This window comes from Crocodylus porosus, unplaced genomic scaffold, assembly GCF_001723895.1.
Source record: "Crocodylus porosus isolate Cpor-Errol unplaced genomic scaffold, CroPor_comp1, whole genome shotgun sequence".
NCBI classification, from domain to species: Eukaryota; Metazoa; Chordata; order Crocodylia; family Crocodylidae; genus Crocodylus; species Crocodylus porosus.
Genome location: NW_017728931.1, coordinates 39,494,410 through 39,505,967, shown reverse-complemented (window position 1 = coordinate 39,505,967; position 11,558 = coordinate 39,494,410). Strand labels below are relative to the sequence as shown.

Below are 11,558 nucleotides of genomic sequence, written 5' to 3'. Positions count from 1 at the left end.
AAGTGGTGCTGGCTCCTACCCTGGGGGTCTTTAAGACAAGGCTTGACAATCACCTTGCTGGGGTCATTTGACCCCAGTACTCTTTCCTGCCATAGCAGGGGGTCAGACTTGATGATCTGCTCAGGTCCCTTCTGACCCTACTAACTATGAAACTATGAAAGTAGCACTTGATTGTATGTTTAATTTGAAGCATATGCTTAAATCCTCCTAACTTCAGTGGCACCTACTTAAAGTTGAATATGTTCTGGCCTAAATAGGAGCGCTTTCTTGAATCTAAGCCTTACAGCTTTTTCAGCAGAATCAGACTCAGTTTGTTCATATGCAAGTTCCTTGGTCAGTTGTCTTATTGGGAGGTGGTGTTCACATGTACACACATCAAAATGCTTGTTCTATGTTATGACACCTTCTCCAGACTGGGTAAAAAGAGGCAGTGAGAAGGCTTTAAGGGCATGTTTTCAGATCCTTTGGACTGCTTGAGTAAGCTGTATAGTTAATCTGTGCACACATGCTCCATGTGCGTTATGCCCTGAAATGGATGCAAAGCAACTAATTTAATGTAGCATGCAACACATGCCATAAACACTCCTGAGGCAATGAGCTCACTGGTATACACCCAGCACCCTGGTTACATTATATGTATTCTGGGGTATAGAGCACACAAGTAGGCACTCCTTGCTTGACTGTGGCACTCCCTACCATGATCCAGAGGCTGTACAGACCAGGCCTTAACATTTCTTTTCTGAAACAGTGGGTGCATCTATATGTGTGCTTTAATTCATATTAGCCTATTTTAATGCACATTAAAGCATCACTAAAAAAACATGCTATTTAGTTCATGTGCAATAAAATAGGTTAATGTGCATTAGGCTTCACTTAAAAACCACGGGCCATTCTTACACGTGCTCCAGGGATGGAGGAGGTGAAGCTTTACTTAAGAGTGGCTCCAAGAGCTACTCTAATCAAAGCACTGCTGCATCTCCTTTATCAGCATCCCTGTGCTCCAGCAGCAGTGGAGAAACTTGAACTTAAGCTCATTTGATGAGCTTTAGTTCAGGCACCCTCACTGGCATTTTTAAGCACGGGGACTCTGATACATGAAACACAGGAGGCTGCTGGAGTATGGCAATTGTCATGTTCCAGCAGACTCGATTAATCAAGTCCGCTTTGATGTGCTGGAATTCCAGCATATTAGAGTAGCCTCTGCACTCATGTATAGGCACTTGGGCTCTTTAGTTAATGCACATTAAGACAGATTAATGTTCATTTTCCTAGTACCTCACAATGGAGGTACTAGATTTAGTGTGCATTAACTAAAGTGTGTTAATGCATATGTAGATGCACCCAATTTGTGCTACAGCATTTTACACAGTGACCAGCCTGAGTGACTATTTCTCTATCATCTTAAAAACATAGACATAACTGACAGCCTACAAAGGTAGGCTGAATGAAGAGGATTCCTTACTGTATCTTCTCTGTAAAATTTCTCTCTCTCTGTTCTGGGACAATTTGCTGACTACTTAGCTATCAGTCAAAATAACAAAATTAAGGTACAGCAACACAAAAGAGACACTCTATGCTGTGCAATTTACTTTGCTATCCCTTAAGCACTATATAAAGGATCTCAGGTAGGTTATCTTATATTCCCACTCTGCCAATATGTCATAATTGCCCTAGAAATGTTGTTCTGAGATTTACTGTTATGGTGCTGATGATGAGAAATGCAATGTAAGCTTGTCTGTTGTGGAGTTAAGATTGCTGAATGGTTTCTTCTCTTTATAAACTTTTGAAATTCTTTAAATGGTTTCTTTGACTTTTTTTTGACAGTCCTTAACAAATCTGAGGCACATGACTAGGGAAAAAGAGTCAGGGCTTCTGCTTTCAGTAAAGAACAAAAGGGAATTGGACTTTTGTACATGAGTAATAAAAGCCGCTTTCATTAGATTTTTTATATGTAGTACTCATAAAATGTGTTTAAGATGGTGGTAGCCTTGGATTATAAATCTATCCCTGGAACAGAGGGAGTATTGGCAGGCTTCCACCATGAACTCTCTGTTGTCAATGGACTTCTGAGAGAGACAAAAGCACTGAGGGAAAATTATTATGTCCATGCCCACTGCATCTTACTGTCCTGATGAGTCTGGTAGCAAGGGTGTCAGTGGTGTTTTTTTTAATGTGGATTTTCTGAACTGGGCAGAGGGGGCACCAACTCTTTCAAATACTGACTTTGAATATAGGAAGACTTTGGATTATGACTTTCAGTCATTGCAGTCTTGAATTAAATATGAACCAGTGATTAAAATGATAAAAGGGTCATAATTCCATCAACTAATCCTTTAACTACCCACACTTCACTAAACTTAAACTGAGAGTGTTAACATTGACCTTATATTCCCTGGTATCAGAAAGGGAGGAAACATCACACCTTCACCAGCTTGGACTGCCAAACTTGGTGTTATCTGAGGCAAAGGATTCAACATGATGGACTGGAGACTGTCTACATGTACTATTAATATGTAGCAATAAACTCCAGCACAGTTTAGTGTGCCCGGGGCCTCCACAAGCTGAGCTGAGTTGGAGTAGCTGCAGTTGGCAGGAGGCCTGGAGGGAGGGAGGGGGTCAGCCTGTAAGTTCAGGGCTGCTCCAACCTGGCTCAACATGCTGCAGAGGGGCTGGCTGGGACATGAGGATGCTCCAGTGTAGGGCTAGCCAGCAGGCAGCCCCTGCACTGAAGCACCCTCATAACCCAGCAGCCTGGTCAGCATCTACACGTGCGTTGCTGTACACAACCCCCCACAGCAGTTTGTATTGTATTGTATTGTATTGTAGTATTGTAACTTGCTGTGGAGTTTATTAATTTCCTACAGCCTAATAGGGCTGCATGTGTAGACACCCAGATGTTTGCTGCAGAAATAATTAGGCAACTCCACAGTAAACAGCTCATATAGACACATCCTGGGACATTGATGAAGTGGCCTATGCTCTGCAGTATATTGAAAATGTTCAAAGATGTGGACCTGTTTGAGAGTATTTCAAAGTATTTCACTGCTTTGCTGACTAGTGTTTGTTTAATGGATATCTATATCTATATATCTACATATATCTATATTCTGAAGTGGAATACCAAGAAGTGAAAACTGTGAAAAAGAAAAAGAAAATTATTCTGAAGTAGAAATTTCCTCTGAAATATTCTGAAGAAAAGGGAATATACCCATGGATACAAGGCAATTGTGTGTTCCATAACCTTCAATAATGAATTAATTCATTTTCAGAATTCCAAATAATATGCAATATGGTAAGGTCATGTTTCTGTCATATCCAGACAACATTTCTGTAATGTCTGGACAACATAACAGATAACACAGATGTGGGGAAAATCAGATAAATGCCTTAAATGTCCCTGTAAATTGGATTATCCAATCTTTCTTCTCTTGTCAGGGGAGAAATCAGACCTGAAAATCTACATATCTTACTTACTTCCCCCTCCCCTTGTACAGATTGAGGGGATATAGTTTTCTTTCATTATTCTCCCCATTCTCTTTACCCTTCTCTCCTGCCCTGCTGGTGGTTTTCTATATGTTATTTCTCAAATGTAGCAATCTGACTTATTAGCATAGACATGACAGCAAGAAATATAAGAAAAAGCCATTTGCTTTACCCTCTCCCTGCAATTATGGCTTAACTGCTTCAATAAACAACAAAATCATTCCCCACACACATCATTACCACTGAAAAGATTAAAATAGTCTGGCTATCAGGGAAAAAAGAAAGAAAGCACATATGACCAACTCCCCCACACAGACACCCACCCTAAATTCCACCAGGCAGCTCCTTCTTGCTGAGAAATTTACATGACATTCCAGAAGACGTGATGGCACCTCCCTCTCTGTGCCCAAAGAGCCCTTGAAATGTGGTAGGAAGTGAAAATAAAGACAAAGACAGACAATTTAAAAAATCATAATAAGGGCTGTCATGTTATAGCCTTCCTAGAGGCCACAAAATCCCAAGCAGTTTGCAACCATCTCTTCAGAAAAGATCACAAGGTAGGGGAGGGGATGACACAAAACTAGCTGAAATAATTTAGCTTATTATTATATAATAATTCTGCATTATTATACCGAAGACTTGGGTTATGACTGTAAACTGCATCTGATTGGAAGGCCTTGTGGCAGCATAGTAGGACTACTCATGGTGGGGTATCTCCTATAAAATATCAGCGTTTCATCCTCTAGAGTAAGGCAAATATAAGGTGCCTCAAAACCCTAGCCTCCACTGCCTTGTGGATACTTTTTGGTTGGAGAAATGATAAGGGACAGAAGTGTGCCCTGACAGAAGTGTGCCCTCACTGAGGCATTAGGCATCCAGCCACAGTCCTTGTCTGTTGCTTTCTGGAAGAAGCTACAGCCATCAAGGCACTAAACAGCTGGACTCAGTCTGACCTTTGGCTTCTGTCTCAATGGTCTAAAGCAGGGATGGTAGATCTTGGGCGGTTTCCATTCCTCCATTCTGTTACCTAGGTTTATGCATTGAAGGTCTTGGTGTGATGGTCTTAGGGCTCCATACAAGCAGTTTCACCAGACATGTGGCTAGACCTCTTATGCATAAAACCCTGATCCAGAGGCTTGGCAGTTGTCTACTACCTTTCATTAGACAAGTTTTAAGAGTGTTCTACTGTTTCCTACATATTTTATGAACTTACCTTCAGATTGTTTTCTTTTAATACTTAGCCCTTTTATGGGGTCTGTATATTAATTGTGCTATTCACATAAAAAAAATCCAGGAGGTTGACAAGGTGGGCTCATCTCTGAGAAGTGTTTTGAAGAGCACACACCAAGTGCAGAGACTTCCTCAGCCCGATGAAGGGTTTTTAAACCCCAAAGCTTGCTTAAATTTTTCCCCCAACTATTTAAGTTGGTCTAATAAAAGATATCAGATTCACTCAAAGAACCTTGTCTGCCTTTGTCCTTAGACCAACATGGCTACAACCTATACCCCTGTAAATATATAACCAGCAGCATATGGCAGTGTGTGCATTTACACATGCAATTAATGTGAGGCAACAAACTCCTGCCAGCCTGGGGCTGCTCCTACCTAGCTTAACAGGCTGTGGAAAGGCTGACTGGGACACTGAGGTGCTTCAGTGTGGGACTAGCCAGCAGGTAGCCCCCAGACTGAAGCACCCTGGTGCCTGATCCAGGCATATCAGCATCTACACATGTGCTATTGTGAAGTAAAAAACTTCTCAACAGGGCAGTACTTGTATTTACAAGTACTACTCTGCTACAGAGTGTATTAGTTTCCTCCAGCCTAATAGGGGCACATGTATAGATGCTGAGACATTTACTGAGGAGTTAATTGTGGGTTGAGGTCCTTGGTGGAGGCTGTGCAGGGCAGGGTTAGTGAGGTACAAAAGGAGGTGGATGGGCTACATACCATCAGGGAACACAAGGTGATGCTTACTGATGCTTTCTGCTAGGCCCTACACCTAGACAAGAACACCACAGAGACCAAGCTGATGAGTGGGCCTGAACAAGATACCCCAGCTGATAGCAGGTGGAAACTGGTCACGTCACAAGTGAAGCCACAATGTGCATCAGTGATCCCACCAATAACACTGCACAATAGTTATGAAGTCCTCTCACCATCAACAGACAATGCACCCATGAGGGATCAACCAACCCCAGAAAGGAAACAACATAGAGTGGTAGTTGTGGGAGACTCTCTGCTGTGGGGCACAGAGGGAGCCATCTGTCAGCCAGACCCCTTTGCTTGAGAGGTCTTTGGTTGACCTCCTCGATATACTTCTCCCTCCGACAACCATGGCCCATAACTGAGAAGATTACGGAAAAGACAACTTGTGCTCTTAGGTCCCTGAGCTTTGCCCCCATGGTCCTGTAGTCTCTTATGATCTTCCCAGGGATACTTCTTGCTGTGTTGTTGGTGCCCACATGGATAAGGAGCATGGGGTAGTGGTCCAGGAGCCAAGGAGCATGGGGTAGTTTTCAGAAGCCAAGATTCATGATGTTACAGTAAGTATCTCTGAACTGGTCCACCCTATTGACCATCAGTTGATACGTATGCAAGGCAGAACTACTAAATACATACTTTGCATTGGTATTCCTGAAACCCAACAGAGGCTGCTTATCTGACCAGAGGCCCAGGGAACAGGGGAAGGTAACAGCCTACGTGAAATGGGTCCAGAAAAGGTGAGGGATCTTCTACAATGCTTAGACATTTTCAAGACTGCTGGGCCTGACAACCTGCACCCAAAAGTCCTGAACGAACTGGCTGAACGTATAGCAATGCCCCTGGCCAAGTTGTCTGAAGAGTTGTGAAACTTGGGAATGGTCCCAGACAACTGGAAGAGGGCCAATATAGTGCCCATCTTTAAGAAAGGGAAGAGGAATGACCCTGCAAACTACAGACTGATCAGTCTAACCTCAGTCCTGGGTAAAATCTTTGAAAAGTTGGTTAAGGAGGCCATCAACTACAAGCTGGTAATGGATGGAGTGCTAAAAAGCAACCAGCATGGCAATACCAAGCTGTGGGGAAATGCGGGCACACCAGAGGATAAGGCGAAGATCCAGGATGACCTCAATAGACTGGATTTATGGGCAGAATGAAATCAGATGAGGTTTAACAGGGAGAAGTGCAAAGTCCTTCACCTGGGTAGGAAGAACCCCCACCACAAATATATAATGGGCGATGGTCCACTGGCTGGCACAGCTTCTGAACAAGATCTGGGGGTCACAATTGACTGGAAGATGAATATGAACCAGCAGTGCAACAAGGCTGCCAAAAGGGCAAACAAAACTCTGGTGTGCATCAGCTGATGTGTGGCCAATAGATCTAGGAGAGGTACTCCTGGCTCTCTATTCGACATTGGTGAGGCTTCAGCTGAAGTACTGTGCCTAGTCCTGGGCACTGAACTTCAAGAAGGATGTAGATAAGCTCAAGAGGGTAGGTTCTATGAGGAGAGACTCCAGGAACTGAGCCCATTCGGTCTGAGGAAAAGAAGGCTGAGAGGTGACTTGATAGCTGCCTACAAGTACATCAGGGCAGAGCATCAAGAACTAGGAGAGCAACTATTCAGGAGGACACCTCAAGGGAGGATGAGGACCAATGGGCATAAACTAAGAGAGGATAAATTCAGGTTGGATATAATGAAAATCTTTTTCTCTGTAAGGATCAACAGAATCTGGAACACACCCCCCAGCAGAGGTTGTATAGCCACCCTCCTTGGAGATGTTCAAGATGAGGCTGGACAGGCACCTTGTGGAGCTCATCTGAGCCCAATAACTTCCTGTCCACAGCAGGAAACCGGACTTGATGATCTTACAGGCCCCTTCTGGTTCTATGTTTCTATGATTCTCACTGGTCTATTCCACAGTAAATGTTTTGTGTAGAAGTGCTTCAGTGGGCATGTCTACACATGTCACTACAGCAATGTCATTACTGCACCAGTACTTCCTTTTGGAAGTTCTAAATGATAGTGCAGTAACAGCCCATACTGCACCATGTGCATAGTGCACAGTTATTTTTAGGCTCTATATTGCCATAGTAACATGCTATAACGAGGTAGCACATCACTATGGCAAGGTAGCTACAGCATCATGTTTTTGCCTGCAGATGCTACGTTGCTGTAATGCATTGCTATGGCAATGTAGCTTCACATGTAGACATACCCAGGATGTGCTATATTTGATATGTGTACACAAAGCATAAATACATCCGTATCTATCTTATACATTAACTTATATACTGCTTACTGTTTTACATGCACTCAGCATGTTGTATGGTTGTGCAGTTAGATGGATTTTTAAAATATGTATTTCTTAGGCATGACCATTTTAAACACATTGCATTGTGAAGCGGTTCCCCCCAAGCAATCCTGGGTGTGTCATCTAGACATATCCTTAGTAATTCCACTTTACCATTAAAGCATGTTTTTAGCTGGGATTCTTAGGTTTCAATCTGAGTTTTCCACAATTTGCAGCTGGGGTGCAAAGGATCCACCAAGTTAGTCTGAGCAGTTCTTTGCAGAAAGCCATGTTGCACACAGAGAAATCTTCAGGCTCATATGTATGACCTTAATGGGCTCATAGCCAGCTAAGCCACGTAGGCAGAACTTGTTGACGAATTCTCTGATGTGTCTCACGTTCTGTCTGCCTGCTAGTTTTTGTAAGATGGCAAGATAAGTGCAAAGAGATGGAAATTTTCTTCTGACCTCATTTGAATATTGAGGCCAGCCCTTATATCCTAAGGGAATTTGAAAGTATGTGGGATGAAGATGCTGCTTGGCACAATTTTTCTTCATGAAAACGCTGAGTTTATGAAAAATAAACACTTGCAAGAAACTGTTCGGCTTAAATATAATTCCATCACTTGACTGACTATATGAAATACATCAAAAGAAGCTTACATTGCTTCACTTTAAGTAATTCCTGTGAAATAATGATATTACTGCTTCCTTTCACAGGTTTTTTTTTTTTTTTATGTTACTGTTCCCATGCAGAAAATCTGTACTGCATTATGAATGCACTCAAGCACCAGGGAGCTGAGTGCAATAAAGGAAAAGAATAAAATAGAAAAGAATAGAATAGAAGATAAAGTATGGAGCTGCTACAAAATGGCTTGTATTTTCTCTTTTACTTTCTATTTTTACTTGCTAACTTGACACTGTTTTTGCATTTCAAATGTGTTTGGGAAATTATGAGCATTCTCAGGGGTGAAATGGAAAGTTTAGGTTCTCTGTTTATGTGTGTCATGGCCACAGTTGTTTACTTTGTTATAATTACACAATCTTTTGTTAGGGGTCACAATGTGCACATCAGAAAGAATAGAGCTCAACCTTTGCATACTGGGGCAACTTTGCCCATCTGGCAGCTAGAGCCAAAAATGTATATCAGATCTAATTAGCAAACTTTTTTTTGTAGAACTAAGCAGCATTTTATGTTTCATGCTTGCAAAAGAGGACAAGTAGGTGGTGGGTACTCAGCAGCAGCATTCCCCAGAAGTGCTGGGGATGTGATCTACACATCTGAAGAGCAGTAGGGATGGGTGAGCAGGGTACCACCCATACACATTTAGAAGGGGAACAAGATTGGCAGTGGCTATTGCCATTTCCCTGACCACTGCCACAGCTCAGGCTACAAAAACAGCTTGTTACCCTTCTGTTGAAAAAGCCCTATGCTTTTGCCTCAGTGCTACCATAGTGTAAAGAGAAATTCTAAATATTGTGAGATGGTATGAAATTGCAGGAGTGATCTCTCTCTCTCACACACACATACACACAGGTTCACAGATTTTTTTTTTTCTTGCAGAAAAACTGTTGCAGGCAATTTTGTTTCCAGAAGTGCCAGAGACTCCATGAAGTTCACTAGAGACTTGGCTGTTTCTATTAATTTCAGGTGGAATGTGCTCAGATACCACCATGATGTCTTGCAATGTGAAAACTTTGAGAGAAAAACGCATCTCCCACTTGATCAAGAGATGCAGAAAAAGAAAATGTGAAGTTTTATTCCTCCCAGTTAACAAATTAGCAGCCTTCTTTTCTTTCCTGAGTCTGGGGTTTTTTTTCCCATTATAAAGGCTGATCTCACATTTGGGAGACTCTTTGGAGGTATTAACTCCTGGTGACACTGTGCATATGTTCTTAAAACAGCATCCTGCTGCCACTAGGTCTTAAAGCAGTATCCTCAATCCAGAAACACACAGCTAAGCTGAGAACCGCAGAAAGACTGACTAAGCATATACATCTCACACTGAGCGTGGCAGGAAAGAAGTTAATGATTTGATTTGGAGACAGGCACGTAACTTGGACTGACCTGTGATGTCTATTAGAAGTGTAAAGCCTGGAGTGAGGGCCACCCAGCTACATACAGTAGGTAATCAGGAGGTGAAAGGAAATAAAGAGGAGCTACCCTCACAGAGGGAAAACATGTCCATCTCTTTTAAGCTGGATATATGAAGCAGGGAGCTCTAGGCGTGTTTGAAGAGAAAGGGAGTAGGGAAAGTCACTTTATAGACTTTTTGCCCATGTGATGATTTAGAAAAATTAGCAAGAATTTCCTGAGGTAGGGAAAAGCCTGCAGACAAACTTCAAGTGTTCCCCACTCCCTCCCTCTCCCCCAACACTATGTGTACTAAGGGAGATTCCTGAAATATTCTGTTACTGCTACACCACGATTCCCACCAGTATCAACACTGCTATAGTCACAGTACTGGGGAAATTTTAGAGCTCTCTTTAGTTTAGACATAGCCTTTGAGTCAAACTTACGAAGTGGTGACAACTCAGCAAATCAAAGAGATTGTCTAGGCTTCTGTGTGAAGAGATGACCCAGATGTAGGCTAGCTTGGAGAATAGGGGTGGGTCTCTAGGGAAGGGATCTCTTTCTTCTCCTAAGGAAAGTAGGCAACCGTCAGTAAGAAGGATTATGTCTAAAATCCCCAGAGACGTTTTGTTCTGGCCAAATAATCTACTGACGCAATGCCAGTAAATATAGCAAAACTTCCAACAATGAGTCTTTATCTCCCAGCATCCTTAAGAGTCAGGCCAGGGGTGGGCATGCTTTGAGAATGTAGTATATCAGCATTCCTACCACCTGAACAGCAATTTCATGTTGTTTACATGGGCATGTAAAGGAATGTTTTTAGGCTATTCCCAAAGTCTAATACTTTCTTATTGTAAGGTGATAGTACTCATCCTTAGGTTAGGGTACTGTTATACTCTGGAATTCAATTAGAGGCTGTGTCCAGGTGAGTGAGGCTATGCAGTATGTGGCACCGTAGATGTGTTTGCAGCACCACATACCACATGTTCAGCTGTTCTCCACACTGCAAAGGAGCAGCATAGTGGGTTTTTTTTTTTTTTTACTCCTGGCTGTCCTGCACAAAAAACCCCAGAGCGGCATACGTGAGGGCAGTGTGCGCTGCTCAAAACTTGAGCCTCTCTGGCCACAGCTGTATTGCAGCTTCTGGCCAGGCTCCAAGCAGCAGGATAGCTGCTGCTGCAGCCCCAGGAGGTCCCCAGGACCCCAAGTAAGGCTGTTGGCTCCAGCACAGTTGCTGGCCGCAGGTTCGCCTGCCCCACCTAGGGTAAACTGCCAGGTGCCAACGGCACATGGCATTGGCATTCCCTGAGGACAACTAGCAGCAGTGCAAGGTGCACCACTGCTAGTTGTTCCTGGGAAATCAAACATTCACACTTGTCTGGACATGGCCAGAGAGTTCAATAGAGAATGAAGTCCCATAACTACACTGTGGCACGTTGCTGCTCTTATAAGGTATCTGATGGTACGTTACACATTTAAGCCTTGCCATCACAATGTAATGATGCAACATTATAAGGGCAACCTGGCAAACACAATACTAGGAAGCTGCACCATGATTTCTTTGTGTCTTTACAATTACATTTGAAGCTGCATCTCCTTTCTCTCCCTTCTCATTAACCTTTGTTAGGAGAATTGTCCTTCCTTTCTAACCCTACATCTTACTCTTGTACTGGAGGGGAGTGTCTCTTATGTCTTCTTTCTCCCTTTATCTAAATATTTAAAGCAGGG

General features: G+C 42.8%; 1 long non-coding RNA gene across 1 annotated transcript in view; it reads left to right on the top strand.

Moving 5' to 3' along the window:
* LOC109316511 overlaps nucleotides 1-9,362 on the top strand; it is a 16,236-nt gene extending 6,874 nt beyond the window's left edge. The window contains exons 2-3 of the long non-coding RNA XR_002102862.1: nucleotides 413-417; nucleotides 9,351-9,362. This is a non-coding gene — a long non-coding RNA (uncharacterized LOC109316511). The remainder of the gene's footprint in view (nucleotides 1-412; nucleotides 418-9,350) is intronic.
* The last annotated feature ends 2,196 nt before the right edge of the window (nucleotides 9,363-11,558 follow it).